We start from the raw sequence: 18585 nt of genomic DNA on the forward strand, positions 1-18585 counted from the left end.
TGATGCATTTTATAAAAATAGCTGAAAAGTCTTCCATGTCACCCGTCTTCCATTTCTTTTTCCATTTCTATCTTTGTTCTTCTAGCTGCTCCATTAGCTAGAAGAAAATCTTTCTCCTTCTCTCTTGCTTGTCTTCTGTATCCAAACTGTTGCTAAGTCCTATTTACCTGACTATCTCATTTACCCATTCATTAATTTAGAATATATTTGCTCTTTGAGGTTTTAAAAATTTTATACTGATTTATTTTCAAAGTTTGAATACATTGTTTTACACATATCTTTTTTCCTACGTGTTGTGAACATGTTAGGGAGACAGAAAAAAAGTGATGTAAAGGAGTAATCTCAAAGCATCATGGGGACTTCCCTCTGTACCTCTCCTCTAGTGTAGTGGATTTATTGTTCAAAATGCCTTTTCTAGTCTTTGTGTTTGACTTTCATCACATGACAAGGTGTGCATAAATGACTTGCGATAGGACCGGTAAATTTTCCCATTCCACCAGGCTTAACTTGAGCAGGGTGAGCAGTAAAGTTGGAAATCTCACTATTTTCAAGAAAGGAGAAGTAAAAGATGCAGCACACACTTTTGGGGCCTGAGGTTCCATCATGGACAGACTGGGAATAAGAACTGCATTGAAAAACTAGGGACCAAAATGAGGCAGAGCTGACTTGTGACCATTGCCCCCTGGAGCCAGAGCCAGGTGGCTTTCCCCAAGCTTGCTGGAGAACTTGGGTGATAGGGAGACACCATAATTGGCAAAAGTAGGAGAGATTTTTTAACACCGACCTAAACTGTGAGGCTGTAGGTCAAAGGGCCTTTGAACATTTATGAATAACTGTCCTGACTGAGGAACTGTATCCTATTTCCAGCCCGAGTTATAATCAGTTAACTTTCCTAATAAACCCAATTACTGTGAATATGGTTTTGTAAGATCTGTGTGGCCATTGCTACAGATTTGGGATTGAATTGTAGAGAAGTGAGAATCCTGGGTTAGTGTTAAAATGAGTAGAAATAGGTGCAGGAGTTTGGAGGCCATGTTTGACCTCACAGGAATTAGTTTTGTACTGTGGATGTTACTGATAGACACAATTCCCCCTTGTGGAGTTGACAGAGGTCAGAAGTGACGACCCAGTTTAAGCCTAATCACCTTTAATTTCTCTTTTCATTGTAGTTGCCTAACAACAGACATTTAGAGACATCAGGAGAAGAGCTCCTATGACCAGAGATAGCCTACAAGAGTTTCAGAAAATGTAGCCATACTCTCATTTCTCAGTACTTTATTCCTTATTTTCAATACTTAACTCTTATAGTGGATAAATAATGACCTTCCAAAGACAGTCCTGTCCTAATGCCTGGAAATCATAAATAGATCACTTTATGTAATAAATGGACAAAAAATAATAAAAGTGACAAAAAGGACTTTGCAGATACCATCCAGTAAAAAACTTTGGGATGGAGAAATTATTCAAGATTATCTAGGTAAACTCAAGAAATATGAATCCCAATTAGACATATATTTCCCATCCACATTTGTTACAATTAGTGGAAGTGGAATGAACCGACTCCTGTAGTATTTACTAATGAATCTAGTTATATGCCAAGACTGTGGTCAAAAAGGGGGCTGTGTTTTACAAGTGAAGAAGGAAGGGCAAAAAATTTAACTCTTGGCTATATGGCTTTCCCAGTTTGGGGAAAGATCCATCTCATGGATGACCCTGGAGGACATTATGCTGAGTGAAATATCTCAGTTACAAATGGACAAATATTGCATAGGGCCACTGTTGTAAAATAGGACTGACATCAGAGTTGAGGGAAGACAGAAAAGGAGGGGAGGAATGTTGTATATTGCATTGACACAGATGAGGGAGAGATTTATGTAAAGGGATATAAGAATGGGTGTTCTTGTCATTATGGAAGTCCAGAGTTGAAGACTGAATAGAGGAGTGGACTTAAGGGGAGGGATTGCATAACAATAAAAGTTTTTCTTTTCAAGGAGAAGAGTGATTTGGGGAGGTGGGGGTGGGCAGGGAGAAAAGTGCAACAATGAATGTCTGGAAATCCTAAGTCTCTGTAAACTTTCATTAAAATTAATTAAAAAAATGTCTTCCTTTGGGACAATGGTAGATGAATTAGTATAATCTATGAGGAGATACATTTCATTTTATTCTGTTATAAGGATTATGTTTCTATGAAAAACACAATAATACATCACTAATTAAAAGTTTGTATCCAGATAGAATTTTTAAAAGTTCTGCCTCAAGAATTAGAATGGACGAGACGTTGAGGGTGGATTTGGACAGTGAGACGGATGCTCTCAGATGCCGGGTGCAGCTGGCAGGTGCTCGGAGTTGTCCGAGAGAATCGAAAGCTTCGTGGAAGCCCTGAAGTGGGGCGGCGGGAAGCACAGCTCTGAGGACATGGCTCGGGGCACCCTGGCACTGGTACTGCAGGTCATCAAGGACCACGGCTGAGAAAACGCGGAGGACCTCACGGAGCTGTTCTGCCAGGAGGGCTGATGAGGATGACAGCCGTGCCGCGCTCGGAGACTTGAGGGGGTAACACGGTGCTGAGAGTGCTCAAGATCATCCGAGATAAGTACTGCAGACTCCACGGGCCGAGCGATGAGAGTAATCAGCAGGAATCCCGGCACAAACTCCTAACATCCGCAGACTTGAGCGAGCACTGCAGCTTCCACTATGCCCAACTCCAGTCCAACATCATCAAAGCAATTAATGTGCTTCTGGTGGAGCAGGAAGGGACGACGGAGAACATTGCTGCCCAGGCTAGGAGAATATTCACTTCAATGAGTTTATCATGACCATTAGCTACTCCTGAATAGTCGAAGCCTTCCTCAAAAAGGGTGCCTGAAAGCTGAAATTCCACCTCATTGTGGCAGAGTGTGTTCCCTTCTGCCAGAGTCATGTGATGGTCATTGGCTTGTCCAAGACAGGTTTTGAGACCACTGTCATGACTGATGCTGCCGGTTTTGCTGTTATGTCACGAGTCAGTAAAGTGATCATTGGCACAAAGACCATCCTGGCCAATGGCGCCCTGAGAGCTGTGACAGGAACGCACACAATAGTACTGGCAGCAAAACACCAGTTGACCCTGCTCATCAAAACACCAGTTGACCCTGCTCATTGTTCTCCTGTATTCAAGCTTTCCCCACAGTTCCCCAATGAGGAGCATTCGTTTCACAAGCTTGTGGCTCCTGAAGAAGTCCTCCCTTTTACAGAAGGGGACATTCTGGAGGTCAGTGCGCACTGCCCGGTGTTTGACTACATCCCCCCAGAGCTCATTACCCTCTTTATCTCCAATATCTGCAGGAACGCACCTTCCTTCATCTACCACATGATGAATGAACTCCACCATCCTGCGGATCGTGTCCTATGACCACCACAAGCTGGATGGACAAACCCATAACAGAGAGACCTCAATGCTGCCGCCGAAACACAACCTCCTTGTAAAGGGAGGCTGCAGTGGCTTCAACTAAAGAGAAACTTGGCATTTGTTCTGCATTTCCGGTCATCCTCTAGCAAGAGTACTCAAACTCACGTCTGAATTTTTTGCCCTTTAGTCTTAATACCACAGCAGAACTTGTCCCGTTGAGCCTCTTGGTTAAATGGTTGGGTCTACATAAGGAACTTAACCTTTCTGGTTCATTGCTGTGTGAAAGCATAACACCGAGCACCTGGCTGGGACACAATTTTTTTGCTCAGAAATACCTACTACACCTTTTCCTAGGCTCTGCTAATAAAAGCAACATGAGGGTGGAAAAAAAAAAGAATGGATGAGAGGTTGAGGAGAAAAAGGATTTGTTAACAGTACTATCACAATTATAGATTGGAGACCTAATGGAATGTTTTAAACTAATTGTTCAGAAGAAGAGCCAATATAAAATATTACTGGTGATTATATCACTCAGGCTAACAAGTCTAGTAGCTCAAATGACACCTTTTGGATAAGTGGTAGAAGACTTACAGCTTGGCATAGAGGTGGTTTATCTGCATTTTTACCTCAAATAACTTTTCCTTATGTGGGACCTGAACAACGTGGCTTAGAGAAACTTCCAATGTCTTTACAAAGAATGGACATATTTATTAGGAATATTTCTGGAATTTCATAATCAGCTGCAAATTATACTTTTAGAAGAAATCATACATTGTATCAACAGGTATGTGTAAGATTACCTTATTTGACAGAAGTTGGAAAACTTGTTATTAATGAGACAAAAAGTAAATGGGGGGAAAAAGACTGATACAGCTGGGACCAAAAATGTAATGTGAGATGGACAAATAGTAAGAGAGATGCTGTATTACTGCCTTTTACAATTAAAGAAGGGCCCACAAACTAAGTTTAGCAGGTAGAAATGGAAAGGGAGAGGAAATGAATTGCCTTCTAGAGCCTCCATAAATGATATAACCCTTTGACACTTTAATTCCAATGATAATTTGGCCTAATTTCAATGCATAGATCTGTTCTACTGTTGTCCAGTCTCTTCTGATTCACAGCAACCTTCCACCAGGAAGCCTTATATCCTAAATGGAGATTGTCCATCTTTCCTCTGCACAGTAGATTTGCACTGCTGATAGTTCGGTTAGCAGCTCCTTATGTTGCAAGTTACATCTTCAGAGATCTTTTATAGATCTGTGCCATAAAAATGCATGAGATTTTTTAAAAGCCATAATTTTATGGCAATATGAAATAGTTGTGTGCCCTCAAGTCAGAGCCAACTCCAGTGGGGTTTTAGAGGCAATAAATCACTCAGGAGATTATTATTCATTTTTCTCCCTTGGGACAATTGGTAGACTCTCTTCTGAGGTGATTTACAATCTTTGAAAACCTGCCAGAGGGTCAGCTATGAATCACTTCCAACTCAAAGGCACATAACAGCAAACAACCATCCAACTGCCCTGGATGCTGGTTGTGGATCCAAATAAAATGTCATTGTTACCAATGTCAGTATGTTCTTTATTTGTCACAGTGTTCCCTGTTAGTCCAGTGGTGCGAATAAATGTTTTCTTGTTAATGAAATGTTATCTATATTGAAGGTTGTAGTCTTTGATCTTCTGCAGCTAGTGCTTCAAGTTCTCTTTAGTTTCAGCAAGAAAGGTTGTGTCAGCTGCATAACACAGGTTACTGATAAGTCTTCCTCTAGGTTGGATGCCACATTTTTCTATTTTATAGTCCACCTTCTCAAATTATTTGTCCATCATAAAGATTGGATAGGTTTGGAGAAAGACCATAACCCCAATGCACACCTTTCCAAATTTTAAGCCATGTTATGTTCCCTTATGTTAGACATCTGCTTTTCTGTCTACATATAGACTTTGCACAAGCCCAAGGGTTCACATGAGTGACCCCAGACAGGGCTCTATGCACAATTAAGTGTTCTAGGATACCCATTCTTCTCAAGTAATCCATAACTTATTATAATGCACATAGTCAAATGATATTGCACAGTCAATAAAATACAAGTAAACATCTTTTTTGTATTTTCTGCTTTAAGTCAAGATATACCTGAATTCAGCTATAAACTTCTTCCTGCCATAGCCTCTTCTAAATCTAGCTTGAGATTTTAGAAGTCCCCTGTCAATGTATCAGCCATTTAAAAATAATCAGCCAGATTTTACTTGCATGTGATAGTAATAATAATGTGTTATAATTTGCATATTGTTGGACCTCTTTTTTTTGTTCCCAAAGAATGGGTACAAATATACATCACTTCAAGTTATTTGGCTAGGTAACAGTGTTCCAAATTTCTTGACACAGTCTAAAGAGCATGTCCAGGCCTGCATCTCTGCTTGTTAAAATGAATTGGCATTCCATCAATTCCTTGGGTCTTATTCTTTTGCCAAAGTCTTTGGTGCAGCTTAAGTGTCTTTCTTCATTACCATTGGCTCTTGATCTCATGCTGTTTCCTGAAATGGTTCAATATTGACCAATTCTTTTTGGTACAGTGATTTTATATATTATCTCCATTTTCTTTTGATACTTCCTGTACCATTCAAGATTTTGTGCATAGAATCCTTCAGTGTTGCAATTTGAAACTTGAATTTGTTTCTCAGTTCTTTCAGATTGAGAAATGTCAAGTGCATTCTTCTCTTTTGGTTTTATCTCTTTGTGTATTTTGTTATAATAAATTATTTTCTTGAGCTGTCATTTTAAATTTTTTTATTTAGCTTTCTTACTTTAATATGTCTTCTTTTTGTTTTGGTCTCTCTATCTTCTATTGCAATTTTCAGAGTTTCTTCGGATATCCATTTTTATCTTTTCTTTCTATGCCATCTCTGTAATACCATTCTATTTTCTTCAGGGGTGATGTCCTTGATGTCATCCCATAAATTGTCCGGTCTTCTATCATTATTGTTCAATGCATAAACTCTATTCTTAAGATCTTAAATTCTTAAAATTTACTTGGGATAGACTCAAGGTTGTATTTGGCTTCACATGGACTTGTTTTAATCTTCTTTGACTTCAATTTGTACTGATGCTTCTCAAGAAGAGGAATTAAAGCTAGAGAGTTTAGGATTTTACAACACATAGGACAGTTATATCAGACTGATGATTACGACCATGTTGATTTACAATATAATCATCACATACCATTCCTTTTTTCTGTTTTTCTGTATTATATTAATCATACGATATGATATTTCTTTTATTATAGTGTTAGGCTTTTTGACCACTCATGTCTCACACTAAATCACAATACACCTATTAATAAAAACACTGGACTGTGAATGAGCCTGAGATCTGAAACCTCATATTAGGTCTTTAGTTACTTGTTTGTGATTCCCACCAAAAGAAGATGTCTCAGTCATCTCATCCCATGATAGAAGATACTCCATCAGGTTTATTCTTCTTAATTAAGAAAACAGTGAAAATCTGCAGTCAAGAACCTCTATAAGTTATTGAGTAACAACGATGTCAATTTGAAGACTAAGGTATTTCTGATTTAGGCCGTGATCTTTTCAATGTCTTGCTGTGCTGTTGAGAGCTACACAATGAGTAAGGATGACAAAAAGATGAATTTGATGACTTTAAACTGTGGTGTCAGAAAGAATACTGAATGGGCTGCCAAAGGAACAAAATGTATATGTCTTGAAGAAGGTACAGCCAGAGTGATCTTTGGAGGGAAAGATGACACAGATTTGTCTCACTTATTTGGGCACATTTCTAGGAAAGGCTATTCCTTGGAGATGGGCATCATGCTTGGGGAGATGGAAGGGTGACAGTTCATAGAGTCACTATGAGTTGTACTCAACTCAAAGGACTTAATAACAACGATCCAGAAAACATAGTATTGTGTATCAGATACAATATGAGGGAGGCCCTGGTCCACCTGATGCCCCTTGATGTCTGTATTTTTAAATGAATATTATAATAAGATATAATTATATGGAAAGTTGAATAAGGAATACCAAAGTAGAGTTGACACTGTGGATTATAGTGTTTGCAGAGAATATTGAATACAACATATACTGCCAAAAGAACAAACAAATCTGTCTTGGGCAAATGCATCCAAAGTGGTCCTTAGAAGGAAAGATGGTGACACTTCATTCCAAATATGTTGGCATTTTATCCAGAGCGCTAGTTCCTGGAGAAAGGCATCATGCTTTGTAAACTAGAAGGTCAGAGAAAAAGAAGACCCTCAATAAAGTAAGTTGTCAACACAGTGACTACAATGATGGACTTAAGTACACCAGAGAATAAAGATGCCACAGGATCAGGTCACATTTCATTCCATTGTAGATAAAGTCACTCTGAAATGACGAAAACTTGATGGAGGAGGAGGAAGAGAAAGAGGAGGAGAAGCAGCAGTAACAGTAGCAGTAGTTGTGGAGAAAAGAACTAAATGCTATGGAAGCTTCAGCAAGGAAGCAGGTCACTGGAGGTCTGGAGGTGTGTCAAGTGGCTTCAGGGAAGATAGTACCTGAAGACAGTCTTTGAGATACTTTCCCTAATTCCCTGAATCTGCAACAATCTACCTTCTCACTCTGAACATTTTATTTTACAAATGAGATTATATTGATCATCAAGAAATGCAGCTCTATATTTATTTAGGTTTATTGAGTTCAATAGGAAAACATTGTCTAAAATTTTGACTTCTAGTTCTTGACTTCCAAGAATTGGGAGCACATGTTGTTTTTCTTTGTTCCCTATTGTTGCATTCAGTTGAGTTGGAATGGACTCATGGAATGAGTTCATTTTGGTTGAGTTAGAATGCAGCTGACCTTCCAGAGGCAGTAAATCACATGGGAGGAGATTGCCCATCCTTCTCTCACAGAGCAGCTGGTAGATTTGAACCAAGTGTGATTGCAGTTCAGGGTCTAACCACTAGACTACCAGAGTATCATACTCTCTAATAAATTCTAGATAAATGAATGATATGAAACAGAAGGGAAATTACAAACTACAATTTTTAAGGCCTCCAATGTAATTCCTCTTTCCATACTTGAACCTTAAATAACACACACAAACACTCCATTTAAAAAATAGTTTAATCCAAAATAAGGGAAAGATATATCAACTTCTTCATGGAGAGTCTATTAATTTTCTCAGTTAACAAAAACGTGTTCCTTTTCATGATTTAACTGTTCTTGATATATTTAGAAAAACTGAGTACATTTCTTCATACATTTCCTGTCCATTTATATTTAAAGATTTAGAGACTTCTATGGCTATAAATGAGCTTGAGGATCATTCAAAACCCCAACCATTCATGGTACAGAAGAGTAGCAGTACTAATTATGTCAAGTGGTCTTGATAAATCCAAGTCACCAAACAAGACATTGTGCTTAATGATTTTTATTCCTCTTTCACATTTAAAAAAATATCTTTCATAAAAGTTAAAAAGTCTAAAGTTATCTGAGCAAAAATGAATTTGTAAACTATCTTAGTTGACTTGAGGTGGCCAAGAAAGCACTTTGAGTTCTTAGAAAATTCTTTGAGAGCCTTTAAGAACTCTTCCTAAAACTAATACATCATTTTTCAGTTTAATCTTTCTCTCTTACCTTCCCTTTTGGCCTCACTCAAAGGGAATATTTGGGGTAAGGTATTTATAATGTGGTATTTTAGAAGAGTGAGGCTTTTTCCCCCTCAGAAATATTATGTATGTGTAAAAAGAACAAGAGCTGTTTGTAAAGGTCATATATGGCCTTTACCGACTTCACCAAAAGGAATTATCCCTGCCAACAATATCAACATAAAACCAATTCTCATGAGGTCAGACATGTCCCACATGCTTCTGTAACTCTTTATACTCATCCCAAAACCAATTTTACTGCTTTACTGTGTCCAAAATCCTATGCAATAGCTCACACACCACACAGAACCATATGGTGGAAGTCTAAAGGCTATAATTTAGGTTAGAAGCAGAATACAGTCAAGACATCTTCTGAAATATGCTCATAAGTAACAACTTTGAACATCATAACTTTAGGCCATTGTTACAAAGTTCTCAGTCCTGACACTTACAGTTCTCCACCCCCTACCCCTGCCTCCAAGTCTTCCAACAAAATTGGGCAAGAGCTCTTGGCTGTAGTTCTGTGGAGGGTAGCAGTCCCAAGGTTAGCTCTGTCTTATGTTGAGTCTTGTCCTCTGCTTTGGCCACTCCCGCTGCTGCTTTAAGTCTGGCTGGTGCAAGAATCTCTGGCCTTGAAGGATGCCCACTACATGCCTTTGTCTTCTTTGCTAGTGGAGAAGAATCTCCAATTCTGCTGCTAGATTTGCTCAATTTAATGGCAAGACTAGCCAATCGCTTTGTGGATCTGCTAGCACACCCTATCCACATATTGTCACCCATCCACATGGTGAAGTAAATCAATGGATGGGGAAGCCATTTTGAAAAAGAAACCCTTGACTCTATGGTGTATTATGACTGAAATATGTAATATCACTCCTAGACCAAAGTTTAAATATTGTTTCCAATATAAAATCTCCTCAGAGGTTCTATTGAACTCCTAACCAGAAGACCAGAAACACTACTATTGAAGTAAAAGAACATTGCCTTTATTATTGTTCAAGAGTGTTCAAGCAGATTCTGACTTGGGAAAGTATCTGTGGGGGCTACAATAGAGGAGATTCCAGCATTAGATAGGAGCTAGAATAAATAACCTTGGAGATTACTCCCAACTTTAGGAGTTTATGATTCTCAATAGGATACTGGATGAGATTAAGTTTTATCTCTTCTTTCCTACTATATACCCTCTATGGAGCTGACAACAAGCAGTGTGATACTTCCTAATGAAGGAAGCAAGAAAGTGTAAGGACCAAAGCCAGGGACTTGGGAAATCCATGACCAAAATGAGTTTGTTCCATTATTAGTGAAGGTCAATAATTAGTGATGACTTGGGAGTATTAATAAAACTAGCATCCACCAGCTGTTCTATAGAAGAGAGTTGGCTAATCTCCTCTCATGAGATTTACTACCTCTGAAAACCCACTGTACAGTAAGTTTTGGGTCAGTTGTGATTCAACAGCGAACAACAACAACAGGGAAGATCACCCTTATCTTTAAATAGTATAGCTTATTTCACAGAGCTATGAATTATTGGGAAAAGGACATTATTTGTAGAAATCTGTTTACCCTCCAGCATCTAGGACAAATTTTAGCACATAGTTATGGTAATCCTACAGTTACTGTTAAATTACTTGTGACTACTTTTTTGTTGTTAGCCATCAAATTGGAACCAGCCTATAGCTGACCCTCCAGTGCATTTTCTGAGGCAGTCAATTGCATGGGAGTAGATTTCCCATCCTTCCCCTGTGGAGTTGCATTTGGATTTGAACTGCATACCTTTGGGATTGCAACACAGTTTCTTTTTTTTGTAGATTTTTTATTATTATTAATTTTAATGAATGCTTACAGAAACTGGATTTCCATTCATTCATTGCTGCATTTTTCTCCCTGCCCACCCACCCCCAGTTTGCTCTTCTCTCTGAAAAATAAAAGAAATATTCTTTCATTGTTATGCAGTCCTCCCCACCCCCACTCCCCAAGTACACTCCACTATGCAGCCTTCATGAATTTGGACTCTTGTCATGACCATAATACCCATGTGTTGTTTTTAAACAGTTCTCTCCCTCATCTGTTTCAATGCAGTATACATAATTTATCCAATCTTTCTCAGTCTCACCCCAACCCTGATGTCAGTCCCGTTCTACAACAGTGGCACTATGCAGTATTTGTCCTTTTGTGACTAAGATATTTCATTCAGTATAATGTTCTCCAGGGTCACCCATTTTGAATAATATTTCATGAGTTCCTTGTTTTTCAATGCAGTATATAGTATTCCACTGTGTGAATATACTACAGCTTCTCTATCTATTCTTTTGTTGATGGGCACTTAGGTTGTTTTGAACTCTTTGCTATTGTGAACAAAGCCATAATAAACATGTGCATATATCTGCCTGGGTGGTAGTTATGGTTTCTTTAGGATATATTCCCAGTAGCACAATTACTGGGTCAAATGGTATTTCTATTTGAAACTTTTTGAGAGAGCGCCATACAGCCTTCCATAGCGATTGCACCATTTTACATTCCCACCAACAGTGAATAAGGGTTCCAATTTCTCTGCAACCTCACCAGGATTTGATGTGTGCTGCTCTGTTAAATTTTGTTATTCTTACTGGGGTGAGATGCTCTCTCATAGTTGTTTTGATTTGCATCTCTCTTAGAGCTAGGGATTTTGCACATTTCTTCATGCAACACAGTTTCTTACCACTAGGCCACTAGAGCTCAATTTAGTAACTATATATTAATAATTGAGTTACTTATATTCTAAACATATCTAATTTGCGTTTCTATTTTAAAAGCTTTATTGAGTAAAAGTCAACAACAATAACCTAGCCATATATCAAGCGTACCATTTGATACATTTAGACATGTGCGTATAACCATAACAATCTTAATTGTATACAATGAAGATAGTGAGCTCATACCTCATACCAAAACATTTTCTTGTTTTGTGTCATATGTAGTCACTTCTTGTCTCTCTCTGTGTACTCTCTACTCAGATAACTACTAATCCTTCTCTATTTATTAGATTTCATTTTGTAGAGTTTATAATAAAAATTCTATATTTTATTGTACCTTTTATTTCTTTTTAGAAACCTTCCTCCTTTCACTGGTGTAATTATTTTAAGATTCATATATGCATTTGAATTGTATGTCTTAGTAGTGCATGCTTTATTTTATTTAGGGATTTTTTTTGCTTTATTGCTGAGTAGTGTTTATTGCACAGATCTACCATAATTTGTGTATGCATTATTACCTAATGATGAGCATTTGTGTTGTTCCTGATTTTGAGAAATTTGATAAAACTCTTACTGATATTAAATTTACCAGCCTCTGTATAGTTACACGCTTTTTCTTTTTGTTGTTATATGCCATGAAGTCATCTGTGACTCATAGTGACCCTATGTACAATAGCTTTGTAGTCTGCCATGTCCTGAGCCAGTCCCACTGATTCCAATATATCTACTCCCATTGCCATAGTTACTGTGTCACTCTATCTCATTTATGGTCTTTCTCTCCTATGCTGTCCCTCCACCCTTTCTAACATGATATCCTTTTCCGAGGATCAGTCCCTCCTGGTCACAAGCCCAGAGTATGTGAGACAGAGTTTCAAAATCCTAGCCTCCAACAAGAAACTTGGTTTTATCTTCTCCAAGACAGACCTATTAGTTTTCTTAGCAGTTCACGGTATGTTCAAGACTCTTTCTCAGTATCAAAATGCAAAGGCTTCAATTCTTCTATCACCCGTAGTCATTATCCAGCTCTCTGATGCATAGCAAGTAATTGGAAAGACCATAGACTGGATCAGGCACACCTTAGTCTATAGGGTGACATTGTTTCTTCTCAGTACTCTGGTAAGGTCCCTGGAAGCAGATTTACCTAATTCAGTTCATCTTTTGATTTCCTGGCTGTTGGTACCAGTAGTGTTGATTGAAGAGCCAAGCAAGCTGTAACTGTTAATAACTTAAGTCTCTCTTCTCCATCCATCATGGTGCTGCCAATTGGCCCAGTGGTGAGAATCTTTGTCTTCTTGATGTTGAGTTTCAATCCATATTGAAGTCTACAGTCCTTGACCTTCTGCAGCAAAAAAGACTGTAATATTTTCTTTTTAGGTAAATATCTAATATTTTAAGGATTAGATGATACAGTATAATGATTAACTATATTGTTGTTGTTAAGTGCCATTGAGTCGTAGACAACTCATAGCGACCCAATAAATGAAATACCTGAACACTTGTATAATTTTTATTGTTTCTCTAATTTTACAGAGTTTCCAGAGGTAAGCTACTTTGGAAGTGGATGCACTCCTGCTTCCAAGTCTGTTTTAATCAGGGAGCTCCATCAAATACGGTCCACCATGGGTAACCATTATCACATTTAACACATCAGTGTCACAGTGTTTAGCATCACAGCAACCACGAGTTACCCTTGTACAGCAAATTGACAGATGATGATTAATTATATGATTAAAATTAAAAACTCATTTCCAAAGTGATTGTATCAATTTATATTCTTACCAATAGTCTATAAGCCTTTCCATTTTTCACATCCTTTATCTATACTTAGCATTGAAAGTCTTCCTGAATTTTAGATATTATAATAGCTACCTAGGAACTGCACTGCCAACTCAAAGGTACGTGGTTGGCTCTACCAGCTACTCTGCCGGAGTTTCCTCCGGTGTGATCTAGTGGCTCTGAAAACCTGCTGGAGAGTTAGCCAAGGGTTGATTTGACTAGACAATACAAAACAAAGATAGAGACTGGCCTCGTCTTAAGAGTTGTGCTGCCAAACCAAAGGCATGCAGGTCAAACCTACCAGCTTCTCTGCAGAAGAAAAATGCACAATCTCCTTCCCTGAGATTTATTGCCTCTAAAAATCTACTGGATTATCTGCTATGAGCCAATTATAACTCAACAGTACATAACAACAAAGAGTATTTAAGAAGCCCTAGTCATAGCTCAGTGACAATGAGTTGGTGTTGAGTTGAAGTGGCATAGTGCATAATGTATCAAGGTTCTAATAGAAGGGTTGATAGTTTGAATCCACCAGACCGTCTGACACAGAAAGTTGAGCAATTTCCTCTGCAAAAATTTATAGCCTTGGAAAACAATGTAAGGTCCCTGTGAGTCAAAATTCACTTCATTTATAATCACAAGAACAAAATTCACTGTTGATCTTCTTCTATAAGTTTCTGAAGCTGTAGAGAGGAGATTGCCCATCTAACCACAGAGACACTGTGTATTAAAACCACTATAAACAACCTAAGTGCCCATCAACAAACGAATGGCTAGAGAAGCTGTGGTATATTCATTCGCACAATGGAATACTATGCTGCATTAAAAAACAAGGGACTCATGCAATATTATTCAAAATGGTTGACTCTGGAGAACATTATGCTGAGTGAAATATCCCAGTCACAAAAGAACAAATATTACATGATGCCACTGTTGTAGAATGGGACTGTCCTTGGGGTTGGGGAGAGACTGAGTAAGATGGGTTCAATAATGTATACTGCACTGAAACAGAGGAGGGAGAGAACCGTTTAAAAGAGAGATATAACTGGGTATTTCTGTCATCACAGGAGACTAGAGCGAGGGCTACATGGTGGAGGGGACCTGGGGGAGGGTTTGTAAAACAATGAAAGAATCTTTTCTTTTACTTTTCCATAATTTTTGGACTCATGTACTTATAACTTGTTAGTCAAATTTGTGTCTTCTAGGTTGCAACACCCCCATGATACAGCTTCAAGGATATGAACATGTACAGCCAAGCACAATCAATAAGAGTGCATCTAAATTCCAAAATCAATCTCCATAATAGTCTATGTGTTTCCTACTGCCAAAGGGGCCCTTTAGAGTAGTGAGAGAAGATCTTCACCCTGAAACCCACAGCGTCCCTTTTCAGCAGGAAGTAGCTAAGAGAATACGCCATCCCCTTTTCCTTATGACTCAGGGTGAAGTCTCTCTCAGGGAGGAGTGATAGGGAATGGCAAAGGACACACTGACAAAGAAGATTAATCAGAACTGGCTTTGACAAGCACTGTGGCATTTGGACAAGAACAAACTGGGAGGAGGGTAGAGAGAATAGTGCAACAATGAATGAGTGGAAGCCCAAAATCTCTGTAAATGTTTATGAAAATTAATAAAATATAATTATAGAGAAAAAAAGAAAAAAACAAACAAACCACTATAGACCTTTAAACCACTATAGACTATAGGCTTTTTAGTTAACAGTGCAACATGTGAGGAGCTATGCCACTAGAGTTCTTTATTATGACACTTAAGTAGTAGGGAATGACTTGCATCAACTGTTTTGTAAACAAATAAATCTCCCTTGGGTTTACAAAGGTTTCTTGTTGCAAACAAAATTGGATTAAATATTGTGGGACAGCTGACTTCAATACCAAATCATAGATCCTCACTGTCAAATGACTTTGCATATTCAATAAAGCAGAACTAGATGTTCTTTTGGTATTCTTTACTTTCAGCTAAGGATCCATCTGACATTAGCAATGATATCCCTGGTGCCATGGCCTCTTTTAAATCCTGCTTGAACATCTGGCAGTTCCTTATCTATGTACTGTTCTAGCTGTTTTTGAGTGATCTTGAACAATAATTTACTTTAATTTGATATTATTAATATTTTTTATACTTTTTACATTCAGTTGGATCACCTTTCTTGGAAATGGGAACAAATATGGACCTCTTCCAATCCATTGGCCAGATAGCTGTCCTCTAGCTTGCCTTTGGATATATTCCTGGGAGATGCTATTCCTTAGAGAGGGACAGGATACTGGGAAGGGTGGAGTGTTGATGAAGGAGACGAAGACCCTTGACTAGGTGGATTGACAAGGTGACAGCTGCAATGGGCTCTTGTGTGTCAGGAAGTGTGAGAATGGCACAGGATAGAAAAGGGTTCAAATCTTTTGTTCATAAGGTTGATATGAGTCATACTCAACTTGGCAGTACCTATCAATAACAACAACAACAACAACAACAACAGATGACATCAAATGAACTTACTTGTGCTACAGCTTTGTGGTTCTCAGTTATTCAGCTCTTTGCAGGGTCACACTATTAATGTTCTTCTGTCCACATTTACAGGATCCCTTTTGGAGTTAATGAGATTTACAGGCTTTATCACACTCGAAGGATGTATGAGACTATTTTGTTCCCCCTCTTTTATTGTCAAATAACATGATTAATATTTGACTGATAAATAATGTTGAGGAATTCATATACATAACTTTTTCCCCTGGAAGGGACTTAAAAGTGATGTAATTTGACATCTTTGCTTACTCTTCTTTTACACCTAAGTAGAGTTTAAAGGCTCTAAATTAGTTAAATCTAGTTACTAATAGTATCAGGGCTATCATCTATTTCAGCACGGGTATATATTTAGGGACAAGATACTAACTCCTAAGTATAAAAAAGGCCATTTAACAACTCATGTTATAATGGAGCTATTTAATTTTTAAAATATCAATTAATGGAATAAGTTAGTATTGCATAACTTTCGCTTATAAAGGGTTTCAAACTTATAATATAGAAAATTTTCTAATACATATCAGCATATGGTCTTATTTTAGTTTTCATGATCTTGTTTTTCTTTAGTGGTTGTATTTTTGTTTGTGCCATAGAGTTGGCTGCACCTTACAGCAACCTTATTAACAATGAGTCTGAACCTTGTCCTATCTTATTACATCATTTCCTCTGGGACAGACTTATTTGTCCTCTTGGCACTTCATGGAATATTCAATATTCTTCTCCAACAGCACAATTCAAAGGCTTTGATTCTTCCAACTTTCAGATGCATAGACCATGACTTAGAGTAGGCACTCCTTAGTCTTTAAGCTGACATCATTGCTCTTCAACATATGAGAAAGACATTTCTTATTCCAGGATTATTAGTCAGATTCTGGAATTGTATAATGCAAGAAGTAATTCTGAATACTTCTTAGGTGCCCTCTAACTGACTATGACTCATAGCAAATTTAGGAACAGCAGATCAGAACTTTGACCTATCCTGCACCATCCTCACAATCTGTGACAGACTCAAGAGTCAATACATCTTATTCAGGGTCTTCCTCTCTTTCTCTAAGGCTTTCTATAGCATGATGTTTTTCCAAGGACTGGCCTTTCTTTACCAAATGTCCTTGTAACCCCATGACCAAATCATATGAAATGAAATGTCACTATCAGTGCTTCTAAGGAGCATCCTGATTTCACTTTCACTTCCTCCAAGACAGATGTTTTTGTTTTTTGATAAGCTGTGGGATAGTCAGTACTCTCTTCCATCACCACAACTCAAAGGTATCGATTCTTCTGCCATCCTTATACACTGTCCAACTTTCAGATACATAGCAAGTAATTGAAAAGACCATGACTTTTCAGTTAACCAACAGGTGTTCTAACAGATTGTGAATATATATTTAAGAATTTAGTTTTGGTCAAAAGTTTTCTATTAGTTTGTTTTTGTAGCAACACCCCCCCCCCACAACAACCCTAAAACTGGAACGTGTTAAAAAAATACTTAACTATTAAAATGGTACACTACTCACTAAGGCACCAGAGCTCCAGTTTAGAGAAAAGGTATGGTTAAAACGACAGGCTTTACTATGAAGCTCTGGTGGTGTAGTGAGTAATTTACTTTTCTCTTTGAAAAGTAAAAGAAATATTCTTTCACTGTTATACAATCCCTCCCCCCCAAGTCCACTCCACTATGCAGCCTTCCTTGTGGAATCCTGTCATGATAATAATACCTAATAATGTATCGCTTTTAAACATTCTTTCTTTCATCTGTTTCAATGCAGTATACATTATTTATCCCCTCTTTCTCAGTCTTCCCTCAACCCTCATATCAGTCCCATTTTACAATAGCGGCACTATGCAATATTTGTCCTTTTTTACTGAGATATTTCACTCAGCGTAATGTCCTCCAGTGTCATCCATTTTGTATAATATTTCATGAGTTTCTTGTTTTTCAGTGCTGTGTAGTATTCTATTGTGTTAATATACCACCGCTTCTCTATCCATTCGTTTGTTGATGGACACTTGGGGTATTTCGAACTCTTTGCTATTGTGAACAAAGCTGCAATAAACATGGGTGTGCATATATCTGCGTGGGTGGCAGTTATGATTTGTTAGGGTAAATTCCCAGTAGTGGAATTTCTGAGTCAAATGACATTTCTATTTGCAATTTTTCGAGAAAGCCCCATATAGCCTTCTATTTTGGTGGCACCATTTTACACTCCCACCAACAGTGAATAAGGGTTCCAGTTTCTCCACATCCTCGCCACCATTTGATGCTTGCTGCTCTGTTAAATTTTGCTGTTCTTACTGGGGTGAGATGATATCTCATAGTTGTTTTGATTTGAATCTCTCTTAGAGCTAGAGATTTTGATTATTTCTTCATGTGTTTGCTGGACATCTGGATATCTTTGGTGAAGTGTGTTCATATCCTGTGCCCATTTTTCAATTTGGTTATTTACCCTTCTTGTGGTGCTCGAGTATTTTATAAATTCTAGAAATAAGTCCCTTTTTGGACATGTCATTACCAAATATTT

The 18585-nt window shown here is 38.0% G+C and overlaps 1 pseudogene; it reads left to right on the forward strand.

The window, feature by feature from the left end:
- Positions 1-2316: 2316 nt before the first annotated feature.
- LOC102858912 lies at positions 2317-3391 on the forward strand (annotated as a pseudogene).
- The last annotated feature ends 15194 nt before the right edge of the window (positions 3392-18585 follow it).

This window comes from Elephantulus edwardii, unplaced genomic scaffold (genome assembly GCF_000299155.1).
Source record: "Elephantulus edwardii isolate Elephantulus edwardi_28Jun2011 unplaced genomic scaffold, EleEdw1.0 scaffold00085, whole genome shotgun sequence".
NCBI classification, from domain to species: domain Eukaryota; kingdom Metazoa; phylum Chordata; class Mammalia; order Macroscelidea; family Macroscelididae; genus Elephantulus; species Elephantulus edwardii.